The following is a 23096-nucleotide window of genomic DNA, read 5'->3' as shown; positions in this document are numbered from 1 at the left end:
GTGGGGATGTCTGTGGTCTCAGCTGGGACCACCAAGAACTCTTAGAGGTTAGAACAGCTGGGAGCTGCTGGGTATTTGATTGTCTTTTTCATGTGGCCTCTCCACATGGCTAGATTAGGCTTCCTCATAGTATGGTGTGGCTTCAACGTAGTCAGCATAATTAGCAGCTCAGGACTCTACTATCAAGGATCGCAGAGTCTCAGCCTGAATCTTACAGGCTCAGAAGTCCCAGAATATCACATCTGTCACAGTCTATTGGTTTAGCTAATTAATAAGGCAACCCCAGTTTCAAGGGGAGGGCAATCATACAATACTTCATATCTCAATGGCAGGAGTAGCAAAGAGTATGTTGCTGTCATTAGTCTTCCAGGATTTCTGTTCTGTATGTATTATTTGTCATTATTATAAATCTTTTTAGGCTGTGATTTATTCTAGGTTGTTCTACAAAATATATATTTGTGAGTACTTAGGGACCAGATGATAGCTACTCTCTTGTTGTCTCCTGGATGGTGGTGATTAGGTTTTTGGGGGTAGAAATGGGAACGTCTTGATTGGGGATTCATGCTCAGGATGAATTTTCCCCATAATGCCCAGGGAGAATACCTGTATCTGTATATCTATATATGTGTATATATAGGTACCATTTCATACCAGGTAGGCCACTGGTACCTAGAGATTTTCATATCATGTATTACTATTAAGAAATCCCCCGCCGCAAATCTAGGGAACTGACACAAGATTACCAAATTGTGAAATTTCTCAAGTCATTACTTGAAGAAAAAAAGTGACCATCTACTACCGTGTCCATTTTGGAACTTAAAAGGAAGGTATAACCTTACAAAATAATAAGTTTATAATCTAATAATAAAGGACAGTCCTTAAGTTTAATAATTTAACTTTATAGGAGCATAAAACACTACTTTTTTTCTCATTTAGGTTTAAATCTGGGAAAACTCTTGTCTTGAGCTACTTTCAGAGGCACATTTTTGGGAAATGCTAGAAGGGCATTGTTTTGATTGGTCAGCAGAGCTTTTTAAAAACAAAAGATGTGCATGGTTTTTTTAATCCACATGTTTATAGCCATATTTATTACGTAAATAATAGAAGAAATGAGCTGGTCAGTAATGGGCCTTATCAAAAACAGCCATTTTGGTATATGTTACTAAGCTACTTTTCAATGCAGAAAAATTTTCATTTCATTAGGCCCTATAAAACAAAACCAGATTTACTAACTAAATATAAACAAAACTACTAAATAAGATTTAAATTAATAGCATCATGCAGTGTCGCCTGGCTATAACAGAGTTGCTGTTTACAATCTGCTGAGCTTGGGTTCCATTGAATTCATATATTACTGCTGGCTGTGTGAAGGTATTTCAGATCTCCCCCCACCGCCCCGCGCCCCCGCCCCATGTTTTTTCTGAAACTTATAAAAACTTTTGTCCCTTAAGACATTAAAATAATACTAGTCTCTAATCTAATTGTAAGCACAAATACAAGTCCTAAAATTATATATCAGTAAATTATCAATTATAAAATGGTGAGTTTAGATTGTTGTAAACAAAAATAAATTTAGAAAATTTCACGGACATTTGTGTACATTCTTGGTCTTGCTATTCCCAATTTGAGGAAAAATTCAGCCACATTAGGTTGTTTTCCTAGCTGTATCCCACCTTAGGTTTTAGAATTGTTATATATGTTTTTTAATGCAATTCCTTGTGTTAGATGAAGTCCTCACTTTTGTCACAGCCTTTTAATTTTTTTCTTGACATCTGTCTTGTATACTATAATAGTGTAACATTTCTTTCATTTTCTTTGCTTATGTATGTGTAACAAACCAATAATTGAATAATCTTGGTGAAAGTTTTAGGGCAATTCTTTGGTTGCATCATTAGGTGAATTGATGCTTGCGGCTGTTATGTTAATAGCTGAATGTTAGAAAGTATCTTTTTGATATCAAACCCTTTTTTCTGGGATAATAAGGAGGTGGGTGGAGCAAGAAATGCAGAGAGGTGGAATTTGGCAGAAGGTTCAGGATAGAAACAGCAGGAGAGGAATGAAGGTCTTGGATTCAGAAAGACCCAGATCCTGCTAGTAGTTCTTCTGCTTGCTATAACTTGAGTATCTCACTTACCGTCTCTGACTTTCTGCTTCCTCATCCGCAAAATGGAATTGATAGATGCCTAGTAATGGGAAATATTAAAAATAATGCATGTAAAATTTGTAGCAGAAAACTGATGTCTGATACTTAACAAAAGGTAGCTCTCCTTGTCATTCTGTATGTTTAGGATGTTAGAATGCTCATCTCCAGATCTATCAATTTTTATTTATATGTTATGTTGTTAGAAATTTTATCTTTAAATTCTAGATTCACAACTAAGTTACAGGCCCCTGTCATACCTTTTTGTGTCCCTAATACCCTTCTGTGATGGGAAGGTTGACACATTTGATGGTGATTTCTATGTTGGTTAAAGATACGATGGTGAGGCCAGGTTTTAAGGGATAATACTTGTTTCTGGGTTCACAGAAACTCCATTGATCAGAGGGTAAATGGGAGAAGTACTGTCACTGTCAGTTGAGTTACTAATCTCTTTGAGCCTCAGTTTCCCGTTGGTAAAATTGAGTAGTTAAAAATAGATTATTTCTGTCTTGACTGGTGTGGCTTAGTGGGTTGGGCCTTCTGTGAACTAAAAGGTTGCTGGTTGCATTCCCAGTCAGGGCACATGCCTGGTTTGTGGGGCCAGGTCCCTGGTTTGGGGAGTGCAAAAGGCAACTGATCAATGTTTCCCTCTGTTTCTCCCTCCCTTCCCCTCTCTCTAAAAATAAATAAATCTTTTTAAAAATTATTTACACATTTCTTTCAGATGTAAATTTTTATTCAAAATCGTACTATTACCATGGATAAGATCCATTTTTTTTCAAATATTCCTCAATGTTTTTGTCAGAACCTATATATGTAGTAAAATGAAAAATTACACTTAAAATTTACACTTAAAATTTTTAACAAAATTGGAAACTATATACAGGCCCATACAATGTATCAAATTTCTGATGCAGTATCTTTTTTGATGCTGTTTCTGTGAATGGCACTTAGATCCCCGGGTTGACTCAGTGGAATGATACAGACAGACAATAAAAATTTGGCTAGGTACTTACCACACACCGAGGTTAAGCTCATTTTCCAGTGTAGTAAGATGCAAAGTTTTTTTCCTAGCAGTCTAGGTCTCATTGTTGGTATACCATGTTTTTTTCTAAAACTGTAAATATTGCCACACTTAATTATATCCTATAAAATTGTAATTTTATTTAAAGGAAGAAAACTTTCTGTGATCCAAAATTACAGCCATGAACACACGTGTGAGTTGTTTTCACTTTTTAAAAATTACTATTGTTTTGGTGCTTGCTACTACTTTTTTTTCTTTTCCCCCTTTCCCCAAATGTATTGGTGCTTCCTAGCAGACAGGCAGAGTAATAAGAACATAGGGACTGGATTCAGGCAGACATGGGTTTTACATCTAGTTCCATCACTCGTTCTTTGACTTTAGACAAGTTATGTTACCTTCTCTTGACTATAAAACAGATATTGTATAAAAATCTTCATTTTTAGTAGGACACTCTCCTACCCTCTTTTACTGGATACATTTTTAAAAAAAGAATGTTTTCTTTATTATGTTGAAATGATGGTCATCTTTACGTGGTCATTACTGTTGGAAGATGTGGCCGCCCCAAAGACGGGGGGAGTTGACAGTGACAGTCTTCTGGGGAAGAGGCAGGTAGGTCTTCAGAGAGGAAACAAACTCGGAAGGGAGCTGCGATGGACCGAAGGTTTGTGCTGGCTCCTGTGAGGCTGATTTTTGAGAGTACTGCTAAATACTGGGTGTTCAAGGCTGCCTTGTCATGTGTTGACAGATACTTAGTTTTAATACTACTTTGGGCTCATTCCTTTTTGCTACCTCATACTCTCAAGGTGAGTGTTATACAGCTTGCCTGTGGTGAAAGGGAAGGGTTCTAGGGTCATTTCCTATCAGAGTGGTCGTTGCAGCATTATATATAAGGAAGAAAATCCTAAGGAAAAGTTGAGTTTCTGAGAGGAGTTCACAGTCATATTTTCTCTCCCCAAGTGGAGAGTTCCCTGTTTCACTGTTAATATTTGCAAGGTATAAATTTTATTAAGAAAGGTGGACATTTCCTTTCAGATTGGTTTATTGTGAAAAATAAACTGATAAATACATAGAGATTCTCTATTTCGGTACATGCAGCAGGTTTCAGTAACTATTCTCATTTCAAAGAGAATAAAGGGAAATATTTAGGGCAAAAATCTCCTACTTTATGGGGAGAAAAACAGTTAAAATTCTATTCATAGCATCACGAGGTCTTTTATTTTAAAGGGGTTGGTCGTTTGTCAGGTTGGCATATTCCAGTCTTGGTGGGGGAGTCTTTTATTCCTGTTTAAGAAAGATTAATTTTTTCCAGTAAGTTATTTTTACTTTACTCCCTAGAAATCCTATCCTGGAGTATTGTGTGAATTTTTTGATTGAGCACCATAATTAAATCCCCAACACTTCACAGATGTGGCTAGCTGGATTGGGCGTTGTCCCATAAGCCTAAAGTTCACTGTTTTGATTCGCTGATAGGGCCACATGCCTCAGTGGCAGGCCAGGTCCCAGTTTAGGGGCTTGTGAGAGGCAACCGATAGATGTTTCTCTTGCACAATGACATGTCCCTCCATATCTCTTGCCCTCCCTCCCCTCTCTCTAAAAATAGATAAAGTCTTTAAAAAAATAAAATAAAAATCACTAGTACTAGATCACCAACTTATACCATACGCAAGAATAAACTCAAACTGGATAAAAGACTTAAATGTAAATCACAAAACCATAAAAATCCTGGAAGAAAGCAAAGGCAGTAAAATCTCAGACACCTCTTGTGGCAATATTTTTGCCAGTATGTCTTCTAAGGCAAAGGAAATAAACAAATGGAATTACATCAAACTAAAAAGCTTCTGCACAGCAAAAGAAACCAACAAAATGAAAAGGGAACCTGAGGTATAGGAGAACATATTTACCAATGATACATCTGATAAGGGGTTAATTTCCAAAATACATGAAGAATTTAAACAATTCAACACCATGAAGACAAACAATCCAGTTAAAGACTGGGCAAAGGATTCGAATAGACACTTCTCCAAAACCATACAAATGACCAATAGACATATGAAAAAATGCAAGACGTCACTAATCAGAGAGGTACAAATTAAAACCACAATGAAATATCACCTCACACCTACTAAAATAGCTACCATCAATAAATCAAGAAACAACATGTGCTGGTGAGTATGTGGAGAAAAGGGAGCCCTAGTGCACTGTTGGTAGGAATGCAGACTGGTGCAGCCACTGTGGAAAACAGTATGGAGTTTCCTCCAAAAATTAAAAATGGAACTGCCTTTTGATCTAGTGATCCCACTTCTGGGAATATACCATATTAATACCGAAACACCGAAACTCGAAAGAATACGTGCACTCCTATGTTCATGCAGCATTATTTACAATAGCCAAGATCTGGAAACAGCCCAGGTGCCCGTCAGCAGATGAGTCGATAAAAAAGCAGTGGTACATTTACACAACAGGAACTAGCAGCAGTTAAAAAGGAACTCTTAATCTTATGTGACAGTATGGATGGACTTGGAGATTATTATGCTAAGTGAAATAAGATAGAGAGAAAGACAAATACCGTATTATCTCACTTACACCAAGGTCTGTCCAGAAAAAAATCCAGCCATCATTAATATAACAAGAACGGTAACCTGGCAGCCAAGGGGAGTGGACTGGAATGCACATGCGTGAACAATGATGACTTAACTGTACTAGTCAGTGGGGGTGGTAGACGTTGTTGAGTGAGCACATGTACTGTGTGGCCATGGCATTCAAAATGACTGAGCAAATAGAGCAGTGAATCTGCATCAAATTTTGTGCCAAGCCTGAACATTTCCTCTGTGAAAACTATTCAGATGTTCAGAAGACTGCAGTTATGATCAACTGGTGGTTGGCAGCTTCATCACAGCAACGGGGCTGCTCATGCATCACATCTTGTACAGAGTTTTTTGGTGAAACATCAAATCTCCCAGGTGACTCAGCCGCCCTACAGACCAGATTTGGCACCCTGCGACTTTTGGCTTTTCCCAAAACTAAAAATCACCTTTGAAAGGGAAGAGATTTCAGACTGTTAATGAGATTCAGGAAAATATGACAAGACAGCTGATGGCGATTGGGAGAACTGTGTGAGGTCTCAAGGTGCCTACTTTGAGGAGGACTGAGGCATCATTGTCTTATGTACAATGTTTCTTGTATCTTCTTCGATAAATGTGTATTTTTCATTTTACATGGCTGGATACCTTCTGGACATACCTCATATGTGGAATCTAATAGAACAAAATAAACTGACAAATGAAATAGAAACGGGCATGGACATGCAGAACAGACTGACAGCTGTCAGAGGGGTGGGGAAGGTGGGACTGGATGAAAGACAGTGAAGGGGTTAGTCAAAGAACTAATGCATAACCCACAAACAATGTGGTGATGGCCAGAGGGAAAAAGCGGGTTGGGGACCGGGTCGAGGCAGGCAAAGGTGGGGGTGGGAGGGGAATGAGGACATCAGTAGTAGTGTGAACAAGAAAATAAAGAGGCAAAAAACCAACTTGTGCAGCAGCAGGTTGTCCTCTTAATCAAAGGTGGGTATTCAAATCCTTGTTTTCTATTCATTTGTCAGCCCTTTAACTTTCTCTAGTTTAATACATATCTTTATCATTCCAATGAAACAACTCTTAGGAATGTCATCAGCTATTTCTGCCTGTGCGTCAAGTAGAAACGGTTTAATTCTCTTAGCATTGAGCAATATTGACCACTCTCTTTTCCCAGATTCTATAGTCCTTGTGTTTGTTGGCCCTACTCCTGCCTCTTATGTAATTTCTTCTCATTCTTCCTGGCCTGTTTCTTTTCTACATAATTTTTAAATGTAGGAATTCTTTAGGGCTTAGTTCCAGACTCCCAGCCCTTTATTCTTTATTACTTCTCCCTAAGAGATCCGAACTATTTCTGTGGATTTAAATGCTATTTTCAGGTTAGTGACTCCAAATTTAATAGCTGTAGTCCTTTTCCAGATTTGAGCCTTGGACATGCAATTACATATATGAGATTAATTTTTCTTCTAGGTCTGTCTCTGAGCAAGAATACTGCTCTTTGGAGAGTTACTGTTTTATGACTGTTGCTTTATTGTATTTGTTCTGACCATGGTAGGCGAAAGACCAAATTGGAAGGAATGGTCATATGAGATCTGCAGATTTGATGGATCTGGTGTATGTGTACCTGTCTGTAGCTTAGGAAATTTTAAAATGATGACAAACCCTTTTTTATGTATTTTAATTATGGTTTAGGAGATTTTTTTTTCCTTTCATATAGATGAAAAGTTACTACATTAAATTAGAAATCTTAAGCTCTACTTGTTACACTTAAGATTAGCTGTACTTTTTCAAGCATTTTATTAAATGGTATTAAAATAACAAAAGAATATCTTAAGATTGATTTTCAATTAATTTTAAGCACCAGTTTTAGAAAACTGAAGATTTCTCTGACGGATATGGCGAGGTTTAAGTAAGCCTTTATTTATCTTAAAAATGACTGTGCACCTTCTGTATGCCAAATGCTGTCCTAGGAGATCCAACAGTCAACAAGTTTGTGAATATTTCCCTGAGTGAATTAAGTTATATATATGTAATAGGCATAATGAATTAGAAGGTTAGTTCATTAATGCTTATACATAAGTTATAAGAGCTAATGTTCAGGCAGACATGTCATTTTAAGGGGCCTTGACGTGATACTGCCTACCCTCTTAAAAAAGGCTTTGGAAAATGAAATAACTTGTTAAAGAGTTTCATTGTTAAAAGTCATTGTCTAAAGTGGAGGTAGAGCCCTGTAAACAAAGAAAGAAAACATAAGTTTGTCTGAAGTATATGGAGAAGTTAATCAGTTTAACTTAAAGTTATTCTTCTGTGGTCTAGATGTTATTTTTAGCATCATCAGCTTAGTAAGTAAGGAAGAATTTTACCTTGTATATGTTGTGCACATTCTTTACATGTATGTACATTATTAAGACTTTTGCAACATCACATTGAGATTTTAATATTTTATTAAAAATATGAAAACTATTTTAGGATATTTTAATATTATATAAAATATATCAAATAAAAATATAATATCCTGCTCAATAGTCTGAATAGTTCTCAGAGTTAAGTTTTGAAAGTATAATCTTCCTCTTGGTGTTACATGCTGAGTGATGAAACATGCTGAGTGAAAGATGTGTTTTATGTTCAGTTGTTTGGGAGTTTTTGTGCTTTTGAGCAAAAAGTTGAAAAATAAATTATTAATCATGTGTGATGGGTGTGTGCTTGTGGTGGGTGTATGTTCAGATATGCTTGGCTGGAACTGTTGAAAAATCTCAATTAATTTGAATAGTACTTCTAGCTTTTTCCTCCTTTCCCCATATCCTCTTCATTGCTACCAGCCTTACTTGACTGTTGGATGACTGAGGTGCTGGCTGTAGAACAGAATGACCAATAACAGGATTTCTGTAGGTACATGAAGTGTGGCAACTGCAGGGGGCTCTCCTTTGGTTAGTCATGTCTTTCCAGTAGCACATGCATTGTTGGTTGGCAAATATATTTTTATTTCATTTCAAATGAAATATATTGATGTATTGGTGGTACATCCTTTGATTGGTAGCAACTGAGAAAATTGTGAGGCTACATTTAGGTTAGCAAAAAATATTAAGATTTTTAAAAAATATCTTATTTTAAAATTAATTTAAAATGAAAAAATATTTAAGATATTATTATTAAGATAATAACAGTGTCAGTCAAGGGTGGATGATGTGGGGAATATGTTTTCTTTTTTTGTTCATACCATGCCAGAAACCTCAAGAAGGCAGTTTTCGGGGTTGATTACATTTTTGCCATACTCTTTTTTTCAAATCAGGTTGTTAACAAGGATAGCATCGTCAAAACAGTGAACTTCCATAGCAGCCTGGTGGGTAAGAGCATGGATTCTGCAGTCAGACTCAGGGTTAAAGTTTAGGCTTTTGCCACCATGTGAGCTCTGTGATCTTGGCAAAGTCCTTCACTTACTAAGTTTCTGTATGTACAAAATGGAGATGATATTAGCAGTGCCTACCTCTTGGGGCTGTTAGGAAGATCAAGTTACTTAACATATGTAAAGCCTTCCACCCAGGGCTCTCACAAAATAATCTTTCAGTACATGATAGCTACTGAGGTTGTTACTGTTGATGGTGACATTAAACCAAAATAGCAAAATATGGCCCTCCTCTCATTCCAGTAATCATGAAGTTGCTCTTTTAGCTACTGTTAGAGATTTTGCTTCATTTTTGCTCTGGCTTACTCTGCTGCCAGTGCCTCCATTCCCAACCATTCATTTTTGAAAATTAAAAAATAAAGTATTAAGCGTATTTCCTTCTAACCCTCCCCTGCTTTTAAAAAATCATCAACCTATAGCTTTAATGCTGCCAGCAATCTTTTAATTTGTGACTGAGGATCAGTTCTCTGATTTTTTTGCCTCAAAGTAATGAGTTATTTGTGCAGCCTTGCTAGTTGATGCTGAACGTGGCAAAGGCAACATTTGCTTTTAGAACTATGTTTATTGCTTAGATCCCTTTACTCACACAGTAATCAGCTACCACAAAGGAAGAAGGAGCAGGGACACAGAGATACATTTTAAATTTCATTTGAACATTTTTTTAGCATTAAAAAAATTGAGGTATTAATACAATTTGCATATCATAAGATGCAGTCATATTTGTACCCATTTTAACTATTTATAAGAATGACTTTTAGTAAATTTATATAGTTGTGTATGTCTGATGCTTATACATCTTTCTTTAGCATCGCCGTAACCCAGTTTTAGGACAGTTCTTATGTGTCCATCTCAGTCAGTCCCCACTTCCGTTCCCTGACCCAGGGCACTGCCAGTCTTGCTCTCTGTGTAGGTTTACTTTTTCTAGAAGTTGAAATAAATGGAGTCACACAATATGTAATCTTGGTATCTGGCTTCGTTTATTTAGCACAGTATTTTTAAGATTCATTCATGCTGTTGCATATATCAGCAGTCCATTTTTTTGTTGAGTGGTTTTACACTATATGAGTATACTACATTCCAAAAAAAATACATTCTTCAATTGACAGGCATTTGAATTGTTTCCAGTTTTTAGCTATTCTGAGCAAAACTGACTAGGAACATTCATTGCAACTCTTTGTGTGGGTCATCTATCCTCAGAGAAATGAAAACACACCTTGGTGTGAAACAGTCAGGTTATGTGATGAGAAACTTCCAAACTGTTTTCCAAAGTGGCTGTACTGTTATACTTTCCTGCCAGTGAGAGATGTGATGTGGGTATTATTGTTTTTTCATATCCTTGTCATCACTTTAGATATTTTACTGAATGTCTAGGATATTTTGTTTTGGTTTTAATTTCCATTTTTTTAATGACTAATGGTGTTTACTTTGTGTCCTTTCCTCATTGTATATCTTCTCTCTATGTAAAATATCTTCAAATATTTTGCCTATTTCTAAAAGGTTGAATTTGTTTTATTATTGAGTTGTAAGAATCTTTTGTGTATTCTAGATATACATCCTTTTATCAGCTCTTTATATATTCTAGACACGTGTACTTTATCAGATAATTATTTTGCCAGTATTTTCTCCCACTCTGACTTGTGTTTTTATTTTTAAAACTATCTTTTGAAGAGCAAACATTTTATTTTTAATGGAGTTCAATTTATTATTTTTTGTTTTATGGTCCTTTTTATTTTTTTCTTTTACACATTTGGTGTTACATCTAAAAACTTTTTGCCTAATCTACAATAACTTTTCTTCAGGTGCTTTCTTCTACAAGCTTTGTAGCTTTAATTCTTCACTTTTAGATCTATGATCTATCCACCTACCCCACCCTGTTGTGTTGTATCACAAATTTTGGGTACCGTTTATTAAAGGCTGTCTTTTCCTTAGTGAATTAACTTGCTATCCTTGTTTAATATGAATTGATAAAAACTTGTAGTCCTCTTTCTGGATTCTTCTCTTCTCTTGTTTATTCTTATGCCCATATGCCATTGTTTTGATGATTGTAACTTAATAGAAGCCTTGTAACCAGGTAATATGTTTCAACTTTTGATGCAGTTTAAAAGTAGGCCTGGTTCAAAAATCTCTCAGAGTTTGTGTCTCCTGGATAGTTATGACGGATAAAGAAACATTCCAGGGAAAATCAGTTAGTTCTACTTGGAGTTGGTAGGCCTGAAGCTTCTATTTTTTATCATGTTATAGAGTTGCCTGTTTTAGCTAGCAGCATTTAATAGATTTGTACTTGGCAGAATCATAACTATAAAGCCTACTATGTACCAGGTTCTGTATGTATTAACTCATTTGGTACTTCCAAGGTGATGCAAAGGTGACATTTTTATCCTAATTTTATAGACAAGTCCACGATAACATTTCCTAGGTCACTTACCGAAGCTGCTGCTAATATTATATTAATAGCAGCAGTGTTTACATGATAAAGCCAGAATTTGAAACCTGGTCTTTCTGATGATGCTTAACCCTAGGTTCTTTCAACTGTTCCACCCTGCCTCCTGATAGTGACCTACGGCTTTGTGGAGAGGAGGTATATATCTTTTTAGTTCATACAGTGGAAATAGTAACAGCAGTTAGAGGGGAAAAGATGACACACATCTCTCTGCCTTTCCTTCTGTGAGACTGCCAGGCCCAGGGCTGTCCCCTGTCCCTCCTTTGAAACACATTCAGGAAGGAGCTTAGTGAAAACTGTCAGGACTGATTGAAGAATAGAGAGGTGTTAATTTATTATAGCGTTCTTGGTACTGCTTTAATGGACATTATTGTCCCACAGTAACTTACAAAATATTTGTAATTATATGTTGAACTATTTTTTTAATTCCTTTTGTTTAAAATGTTACACTGAGACATTATATTGTGGAAATTATCCACATCTTCATATGTCTTTTATCTTCATGTTTCTTCTATATACAGGGTCCAGCAGCAGTAGCACCTGCTTGAGTGTGGTTGGAAGGGTAATAATATGGGTGTAATAATTTATAGTTTCAATTTGAACATTTCACCTAAAATGTCATATGGTGTGCTTGAGTGTGATATTGTTACGTTAGAGAAGTGCATGCTTGTGATTTGGTAATAAAAGATTTTGTAATTAAAAAGGGGATTATTTGTGCCAGACCCTGTATTTCTTTAGCATGGATGTTTGGTATTTTTTTCCTCATTAATATATTAATGAAAACTCATTCAGTAGTGTAGATCAAGCAGTAATAGTTTAATATCATCATACTTAGTATCACAAGTTTTAGCTCTTGAATATTGCATAGTGTGATGTCCTTGAGCAAATTAGTTGTTGGTATAGAATTATAATAGGCTTAAGTAGGCCAGCATAATGAATACATTTACCCCAGCAGTGCTGGAAAGAACTGATGACTCCTATTACATAACACTTTATTGCACACTGCTGACTGACTGCCACTTGAGGAGAATCCATTTGTTTTACTTTCTGTGATAACTTCTTATTTGCATGCAGATTTTCTTTTGTTTTTCATGAATCATCTCTGACTAATACCCTAGCTGTATTTCATTACTTATGATGATCTCCAGGCTGATCAGGTCCTGGTAAAAATCAAAATGCAATTTTTTCTCCTTCCCCTTTCTAGACCTCTTAGAATATGAAATCAGATGTTTCCAATGCCCTAGAAAAATGGTAATTTGGATATTAGATTAGCATTAGCTTTTTTCTACTATTAGGTTCTATTTATTCTAAAGAGTAAAGGGCTCTTAAGAGAGTTAATACTGTTTTAAGTTTGATAATTGAAGTGTCATTTATTACTGATTGGTGTCACCTGACAATAAAAAAAGCTAGTTGCTCAGTTGTAAAAACACTTCTTGCAGCTGTTAAATCTAGTAGCACATATGGTTAGAAAAAGACATACTATTGTGGCAATCAAACCATTTTTCTTAGGTCCATAAAATACACAAAAATAGTAAATATTAATACACAAAAACTGTAACAAGCACATTTTTGTGTGTGTGTGTTCGTATTTCTCACTGTGCATCTTGAAAACAAGCTTTTGTGCAGTGGAAGTGATTCTTGTATGGATCTGAGGACATGCCACAAGTCCTTTCATTGCTATTAAACTCTTTTTTTCTCAAAGGAACACATTCATATGAACTGTTCACACTCTTGGTGAGCAGTTACCCTCAGTATTGAAAACATTCTTCCTTTTTTTAATCCACTTTTGCTCTTGCAGATTGTTAAGAATGTGTTATATAGCTTCATTTTTACATCATTTTACAAAAGACTTTTTAAAGATATTCAGTCACTTTAAAACCTTTCTTTAAACGATTATGATATGGAGTTTTATTTCAGAAATTTCAAGCCTTTCAATTCCATATAGGCAAACTGTAAATTACAGCAGATGGACATGACCATGTGACATTTTCTTACTTTTTTATTCCTCAAACATTTACTGCATGTTGTGTGACAGTGTGCTGAGCCCTGGGCCTAGTGCTAGCAGTACAGGGTACAAATGGGTAGCTCCAGCCTCCTCTGCTTCTACTCAGTGCTACTGATGAGTCAAGCAGCTACAAAAAGTATAGTGAGTGTTATGGCAGGCTCTCAAAATTTGTAGGGTAGATACCTCATAATTTACAATGAACTATGACCTTACATATTTTATATTATCCTGTGCAATTAGAAGTAATGCAGCAAGTCTGCTTCTTGATTTTTACCATGCAGTTTAATGGAAAGATATTAATGAGTATTACTTACATGGGTATGTTGGTTGTAAAAATCGCATCCACTCTAATGAGTCTAACAGGATTCTGCATTTTTTATTCATGTTTGTTTGTTTGTTTATATTGCAGATTTCTCTTGGATTTGGCTACAAATTTATAGATCTTCTGCACTGTATACAGACCACAGGTGAGTTAAAATTAAGCCTATTGGAATATTTTGATTTTTAAGTAAAATCAAATATTTAAAAATTCTATTTATAGTTTAGTAAAATAACATGTAAATAAAATGAATGTGAAACTATAAAAAACATTTGTTGTAAGAATAATGTATACATTTCTGTTTTATGAAAAGTTTATGAATGTGTTAAAAACATATTTGAAAGTAAAATTATCCATTTATCAGTGCTTACTCTGTATATATTTGGGAAGATTACTTACACATTTCATAGCCTGGCAAAATGTGTGTATTTATATTTATATGTAAATAAAAGAATAGCTGCTGTAGATTTTGGCAGGAACTCTTAGTTTTATGAAGATAGGTGTTTTAAATTTGATGAGCAGCAGGCTTTTCTAGCCCAGCCAGTCTGAGACAGCTTCCCAGTCACTCCTTATCACACAGCCTTGATTTATTTTTGTCACGACGTTTTATTATTTATAGCCTCCCCTCCTAGAATATAAGCTCCTTGAACATTGGGACCGTTTTTTGTCTAGTTAAAAACATATCTCCAACCCTTAGGATAGTGCCTAGTGTATAGGAAAGACTGAAAAAATGTTTGTTAAAGTAATTATGGGGTAATAAATATTGAATTTATTCATATTAAGAGCCACTGAACTCTGCATCCATAAATGCAAACCAGAAATAGTTCCTTGTACTTACTCCTAAATGTGAACTTAATTTGCGTCAGATACTTAAAGTATTTAGCTCTTAAATGTTAAGAGAAATTACCTGTGTTGCATATTTATGTACTCACTATGCTTAATCAGGGTAGATTTTAGAGAGTAATACTTTAAAATTTTGTGTTTATTTTGTCACTAACCTTGAAGGTTTTTATGGTTGAAGTAAGGGAGAAACCTGAAGCAGGTGTTGGAGCTTCTCAACTTTTTACTAAATTATGCTACCATGTATAGGTATGTTTTGTGATAACTTTTTAAGGAACAAAGTGGGTTTGAAAATCGTCCAGTTTTAATCTCCAAAAACCAAATAAGTTAAAATATTCCCACTATATGTTACTGAATATAAATCATAACTTTCTAGTTTTCTGTTTCTAGTTCGGAAAATTCTTCTGTCCTTTATATTGATGTTTGAATACCTTATCAAAGATAGCTATTGGTGAGAGCTGGCCGTGCTTTCTCCTTGTGCCCTTCGCAGTTTCCTCTAAGAGTTCCAGGATATTGGGCTCTTTGTCTCTTGTTTTTGTCTTTGTTTTGTTTTTTGATCTCTTATGCTTTTTTAGTCATTGGTCTATTTTATCATTTATAGAAAGAACTAAATCTGACCTTCAGAGGTTTTTTTTGTTTGTTTTTTTAAGTAAATTTTGGAATTATACAGCCATTTCTTATTCACCCCTAATTTACAAGTACCATTTGCAGGGACTGCTTTGATAATACTAAGAACAGCAAATGTCACTTACTGCTCTCTTACTGTATGCCAGATATTATGTAAGTGCTTTTCAGTTATCTTCAGAGTAACAGATAAGGAAATTGAAGCTTAGAGAGGTTAAGTGACTTTTCCAAGGTCATATCAAGTAAGTGGCAGTTTGCCACTCTAAAGACTTTGATCTTAACCACTGAGCTCTATTTTCTACCTAAATAGCCCTGAATATAAGCATTTTTTTTTGTGGCAGTAAGTGTCATGTAGGAAAATCATACTCATATTTGAGGACTTCAAAATTAATGTAAAAATCAAACATTATTTTGCTTATTTCATTAGCAGGTTTCAACCTTTTGCCCTTTATTTCAAACTGTGAAACATGACGACTCATTTAAAACTTAATGACAACCTACACAATTTGAACTTCCACTCTGTGCTTGACGTCATACTCACTTTTTGAGGGACAGGCTCATGGGGAAAGCCACTGGATTTCTTTTTCCAATGTAAACATGGCAAACCATGAATCAACGTTCTTCCTTTTTCCACTGTAAATGTGGCACCCTGTGATTTAGCATTCTTTATTCCTTTGCAGTATTAGAAATTTTAGGTTACAGTAGCATCTGTGCTTTGCTAGAGTTTTCCCACAGAAAACAGATTTTGCGAAATACAGTTGACTATAGAATTACTTAAGAGCTCTTATCTTGGAATGTGTAGTAATTTATATCTTGGGAAAATTTTTTAGTTATTTAAGAATAAAGTGACATCACTTTGAGGTAGAGCAGAGTTGGCTCAAAGAGAGCTTCAGCTTTCCATATGAAGTTTATTTTCAAGGCTGAAGAGGACATACTATATAAAAATGTTTGGAGTCTTAAAGGTAGAACATTGTGGACAAAATGTTCCCGAAGACAGCATTGTTGAATACATCTTAAAATTTTGATTTGAAAATAAGATTAATTATACTTCCTCACACTTTCCAAAAGGATTACATCTGTGAGTGAAAATGTGAATTCCAGATTTGGGTATATGGGAAGGAACTTCTGTGGTTTGAATTAAAAAGACAGATTTTATTTAACAGACCAGACCATGCTTCTTAATCTATAGCTACATCAGTATTTCCATTCCAGTCTCACATTTTAAGCATTTTTAAAGTTAGCCAATAAACTTTTCTTAGCATTGATAGTCAAAACAGAAGCAAGTATAAATCTGTTTGACAATATAACCTTGAAATGTGATTTTTTTTCCCCCTTCACTGTGGAAAACTGAACTCACCATGGATTCATATATACTTTGGATTTATTTATAAATTTACTTTCTGTACTCTGGAAAATTTGGGGTGGGAGGACCGGGTAAGGGAAGAATTGTTCATACATACTAGGTAGAGTCCAGCTCTTCAACATTACGTATGCAACGAGAAGCTCTCCAAAGCACAACAGAGCATAATATACTTGTTGTGATACTCATACACTTTGATGATATATACTAAAAACCAAAAATTATATCAACCATATTAAGACAAAAGAATTTATGTCTATATTGGGTATGGCATGGTTGAAGTTACATTTGAAATGAGTATTTGTTGTGTTTAGAAGCCCCTTGTTGTTCACAGATGTGAGAAGATTTTGTGATTACCTAATCTGAGAGATGTGTCAATGCCTGTGACGATGGGCAGCTTGATTTGAGCTTCAGATCTGAGGCAGTGAGCACTGTCCACTGAAAATCAGTGTTAATCTAAACAAAAAATTAGAATATTTAAATATGTATCTTTTGCTTTAGGCAAAATTGGCTGACATTTAATTGTATTGCTATTTCTGTTGTAATTTTTTTCAAATATCAGCATGATAGGCTGTGATGGGGGAAATAACACATATTTGACAGTTAACAAAATGCCCTCAGTCATTTAACTAAACTAGAATCTTCATCTTAGTCCCCCTGGGTGGACTACTCTGCTCTTAGTGTGTAGATGGACTGCTGACCTCAGAACAAAAGAAGCTTCCTGCCTGTTGAAATTATCTGCAATGGATGTTGCTGACACAAAGCCCTCAGTTGGAAACTGTTTGTGTGACAGGCCAGTTTTAAAAGTGCTACTACTATTCTGCTTTCCTCCCTTTTTAATGCGCACATTAGTGTAAACAGATTGGCTTAGTTTTAGGGTAAAACTAACTATATTTGGCACCATTCACCCTTCTTTCTTTTCTCCTTCCCTTCACCTTCAGGTCATCCCTCCTTCTCTGACTCTCCTTCCTTTGTGAAATATTTATTAATTATATTGTGTTAGCCTATGCCAAGAGTTGTGGGAAATATACAGAGTAGTTACCAAAAATTATTAAACTAGAAGGAGTATCAATGCAAGTTTTACTCCATATTTCCTTGTTGAATATTTTTACATTGAATTTTGGCTTTCTGATGTTTAAAGAAAAACCTAAGCATTGATTTCTGAATTATATGTCTGTTCCTCTGACAACAAAAGCTGTCTGTTGTAAGTAAATGTTTGTCTGTATGATGTTAATCCTACTTTCTGGGTAAGGTACACACCTCATGACATGGGCGTGTTGTGCTCGGTGAGGTTCCGACAATCACAGAACCCGGGCAGTCTTCATTCGGAATGGTGGCCTTGCTACTTCCATAGGACAGATGAGCAAAGTGATGTTAGTAAGCGTAGTGCATTGCTGAAAAATTTACCAGAATTATGAGAGAATATGAGTTTTCGGGTTAATCCAAATTCTAGAACAGCAAAGTTTAGAATTGTAGATGGCAATAAAAAACATTTTAAAATAAAATCATAAGGATGTTTCTTGGAGTGTAAGAGTTGAGTTTCAGTTGAGAGCTATTTTACTGTGACAGCACCATTTGTTCCTTTAATTAAAAGTTTTTAAGTGTGACTTCTCTGTTGGCATAGCTGATGTTCTTTGGAAATACTTACAATGAAAAGTATTGTCACTCTATACCTTGTGTAGATCTTTTGAGTTGGCATGTCTTAGAGGAGGCAGCACTGGAGTCAGACTCTTCTGAGACAGAATGGGCTCCGATTTCTCAGCACTACTTTTCTGCACTGTAGGACTGTAGGACAGGTGTATGTGTGCATGGGAGTGGGGAGAAATAGTTTGAAGATTGAGAAAATGTTCAATTAAAACTTGTATATTCGACTCATCTGGATAGTAGAGTTGTTAGCTTTAAGGAGGTCTGTGCTAAGCAGAATTTCATGTAAGTGCTACCATAGGAATTTTAGAAACACAACGTCTGGCAGAAGGAAGGCCTGCTTGAGTGTGATTGGTAGGGTAATATAGGTGTAATAATTTATAATTTTAATTTGATGTGTACTTGAGAGTTCCTCCAAAAGTGGACTACATACATTTATAGCATATGGTTACATTTCATTTGATCATTATTAAATGCTACATATTTCCTAAAATGTCAAATGGTATGCTTGAATGTGATAGTATGTTACAGAATTACATGCTTATGATTATGTAATAAAAGGTTTTGTAATAAAAAAGGGGTGTTATTTGTGCCAGACCCTGTATATAGATGGCATTTGATTTGGAGTCAGTCAGTAGAGTTTTTAACTATGCCATTCACTTTCACTTTGGAAGGAAAATGACAGATATATGTTATTTTCTAGGCAGGTGTTAAATTTGAGTCTACTGACCTTGCTAGAATCCCCTTAAAGTTAAAACAGCAAATAAAATCAGGCTGCTTCCATTAAACAGCTCAGAGTTTATTTTTGAAGCTCTATTCATTTAGGTAAGTCTCCAGTAGTTTTACAACATCTAGTCGTAAGGGATAAATTAAGCATTTATTTGTAAAATTGTTCATATCTATAAAAATAATTAAGTGGGTTTTATTTTTTTCTGCCATTCTTTGACATTAGGATGTAGGTATTTCCCTTGCAACTTTTATTGCTAGCTTAAGACACAGAAAAATAGGAGAATACCAGATACATTAACAGTAAATTTTGCAAATTGTGACTTTAGCCTAATTCCATGCATTAGGTTGTCTAAGCACAGTTTGCTACTTCATGAATGATTCATGGGTGTCTACAATCAATGGAAATGTGTTTTTTGGCCTAGTCACAGCTACACTTCTACCTTCCTATCCAAAAAGAGCAAACAGAGAGTAAGAAGTATGTAGCATTTAATAATGATCAAATGAAATGTAACCATATGCTATAAATGTATGTAGTCCACTTTTGGAGGAACTCTCAAGTACACGTCTCCATGCAAGGTTGATATTTTTGGTGCCAAAGTCTGTAGAATTGTTTGCCTTCACTGCGTTTTGAAATATTAAAAAAATACTGAATTGATTTGAAATTCATTAATTTGAGAACTTTATTTTCTTTAAACCAACAGTTTTGGCCTTTTTGGTGCCAGTGACATAAATTTCATAAGGAGAAATCATACACTTGAAATTTCTTGGCCCCAGCCAAAGGACTGAAAATCTGTTACCTATCCATATCAGAGAATTGGAGCCGAGTTTTATTATACCTCCTTGAGAAGTAAAAAGGACTGAAAATGCAGGAGAGTGATAAGCCAGCATGAACTTCAGTGGAAAGAGGTGTGGGGAAGCTTATAAAAGTCCTATGAGTGCCTTGATGAGTACTGAGACTTTTGTCTTTACCTAAACATAAAAAGAACTGTCGTAATTATTGAAGTGGTGACTTAAATTAGGACAGAGCAGGGGCCAAAGGAAACGTTGATCTTTCAGCTTCTTTCAATTCTTTGTCATTAAAAAAAGCTATTTGATCTAGATTTCTAATTCTTCCAGTTTTATTACAGTCCAGAAAATAAACCTCTATATCCTAGGTTATATGATAGAGTGTGGAAGTAGAAGATAGTTTTGAACTAATATATTTTGAGAACCATATGATGGTTACTCATGCTATTTATTATATTTGAATAGAATAGAATGTAAATTTTCTTTGGCTTAAGTGAAACAGATTAAGCTGGTTTCACGAGTCTTATCAAAATGCAATAGTACATCTTGTTTTATTAACCCAGTAGAATCTAGATTTTAGGTTTTCTTTGAAACTAGGCACTTAGGAACATTTATATTTTGTCTAATGTAGAAGTTAGGTGTTTAATGTTGCTACTGGTTCAAAATGTCCATGAAATTTCACAAAATACTGCCTAACACCTAATTATTACTTCTTTAAACTTGTTCACTGACATGTTTATGTTATGTGTCAAGGTCAGGTTCAGATTTTCTCTTTAAAGTATCTTTCGAAGATATAAAATGATAGCCTTTTGTAAAATACTCCTGTTGTCTTTTTGTTTTTATTTTATAATATGTGCCCACTGTATCTATTTTTAATCTTATTTTTTTCTCATTTAAAAAAAATTAGACGAGATTGGGCGTGTTCAGGGTGGTATGGCTGTAGACTAAAAAAAAAAAAAAAAAAAAAAAAATTTAAAACAGCAACATCCTCTCTCCTTTCACACCACAGTGGCTCATCACTAAAGCCTTTCAACCTCAGAGCCAAATGCTGCCTGTAGCGCTTGCTACAATCCCCACAGACATGCCGCTGTGGTGGCTGTCTTCCAGTCCCTGTGGGGTCTAGAATTGCCCCATCAGGAGCCATACACTTCTTGAGCCCTTCTTATTTTAAGGTACAAAATAAGAGACATTTGTTTATTTACTCTGATAAATGTGATATCTTTGGCTTATAGTGCTATTTCTATTTCAGTGTTCCTTTTAATTAAATCATTATATTTACTGAGGTCTCTTTTGATTACGGATCCTATTGCCTACTAAGTTTCAAGAGCTGATTGAGAAAGTAACATACTTGATCATTTGTTCATATACCACAATGAGGTTTCATGAGGTAGTTAAAGTTTTCACAGTGCTTTGAAGCAGAGATAAATGTAGGTTTGCTTGAGGGGTACAGAAAGAAAAGGAAAAACATTTACTATTACTTTTGGCAAGGCTTGGTTCTTGGCCTTTACATGTGTTGCATCAATTCAAACTCTGAATAAATTCTTTGTGTTAGAATGTGAAGTGAGTTTTGATGGTATCTAAATTCTCTTTGACTTGAAGTTGAGTATAAACCACTTTTTATTTTCAAAGCATTCAAATTTTGTATACTGGGCCATAATGTATATAGCGAAATAGAACTTTGTGTCTTTCAACTCATTTGCTTTTAATTGGACCTTGTAACAACTGCCAAGACATTTTGCGCTGGCTTCTTCTTAGTTGAGAGGGGAAAATGATCCTGAACTCAGAAAAAGAAAGTTTTGATTAGCTGATCCTGTCAGATACTACAAAATGAGCTTTGTCCGAAGAAAGTGCTCAAAAGATGTAAATCAAGGATGTGAAGGAAATTGAATTAGAAGCATCCTATGTCATAGAATTTTCATTATGTAGAGCAACATGTCAGTTAATGTTTTGTTTTTTCGTTGTTTTAGTCACAGAACATTTTTTAATATTACAGCTACCCATATATGTACATATAACTTTTCTGTGTCAACATGTCATTAAATATATAAATTTGTTTTATTTAAAACAACATTACTATATTACCAAAGATTGGTAATCATGATGGGGATCCCAAATAGTTAGAAAGTAGGGCATGAACACGAATTAAGACATATACTGGGGTTAGCAAAAGTAGGTTTACAGTAGTAACACAAATAAATAATATAATAATTAATAAACAATAATACATGAATAAACTGTTTCACATACAGCTGTAAACCTATTTGCCCACTGCTATATGTTTAAGTCATCTATTTAATTACATGTACTGTTTACTTATATTGATTGAATTTCATATAGGCCAATCATCAGTGTGGTTTCCATAAAGAGACATGAGTGCAGAACCAAGTCTTAACAACACAGATCCTATTTCAGTCATAGTACAAGTGGAACAGAAAGTTCTTCGAACTGAAAGATCATTTATAATTGCTAGCATGTACATTATCCTTACCAGGTAGTGTTCTAAGCTTTTCTCATAATAATGCACATAACCCTCAAAAAAAAAAAAAACCTATTAAGTAGCTGTTATTACGATCTCATTTTAGAAATGGGGCAAGGAGAGCACTGAGAGGTTCAACCACTTGCCCAGTGATTAACACTTCATTTAATTAGCTAGTTAAAGGCAGAATTGGGATTCAGACCCAGTCTGTCATTGGTAGTGTTTTGCCTGTCAAAGTTTAGTCTCTTAAAAAATAAAACCAGACCATCAAAGCCTACTGCCCCCCTTAAATTTAATAATATCAAAATCAAGTTTCAAGCTAACTTTCTAAGTGTGGGTAAAGATGTGGCAAGGCTTAGTATTGCGCTTGATGCCACCTCCCTCCCAGTGAGGATCTGCAGGCCCTTCTCATTGTGGCTGCCAGCAAAACTGAAAGCCCATAAACTTTCTAAATTGTGTATCATATCAGAAGTGACTGCCTGACTGATTAATTAATAAAGGAAAATGAAGGTCACAGAAGTGATGGTAAGCTGTTTTCTGGCTTCAAATGAGGTTACATGGATAATTCATTCAATGCGATTTGTGTTTAGATGTTCCATTAACATTGGTTATGCTGTTTGGAAGGATGGAAAAGGAACATTGACTTTCTTTTTCATGTTCCTCTTTTTAAAAATAACTTTAGAAAGTTTCACTCAATTAAAAAAATTTTAAAAATGAATTTCCTGGAATTCCC

The 23096-nt window shown here is 35.1% G+C and overlaps 1 protein-coding gene across 4 annotated transcripts in view; it reads left to right on the top strand.

Annotated features, from left to right (window-relative positions):
- NCOA2 (nuclear receptor coactivator 2) overlaps window positions 1-23096 on the top strand; it is a 288197-nt gene that overhangs the window by 90440 nt on the left and 174661 nt on the right. For all 4 annotated transcript variants that reach the window (XM_054590238.1, XM_054590240.1, XM_054590237.1 and 1 more), the window contains exon 2: window positions 13995-14052. The gene's annotated coding sequence lies outside the window, so the exon portion shown is untranslated. The remainder of the gene's footprint in view (window positions 1-13994; window positions 14053-23096) is intronic.

Source organism: Pteronotus mesoamericanus, unplaced genomic scaffold (assembly GCF_021234165.1).
Source record: "Pteronotus mesoamericanus isolate MK-2021 breed Mesoamerican mustached bat unplaced genomic scaffold, CSHL_Meso_final scaffold_174, whole genome shotgun sequence".
Lineage (NCBI taxonomy): Eukaryota > Metazoa > Chordata > Mammalia > Chiroptera > Mormoopidae > Pteronotus > Pteronotus mesoamericanus.
This window is presented reverse-complemented; position numbering and strand designations above follow the sequence as displayed.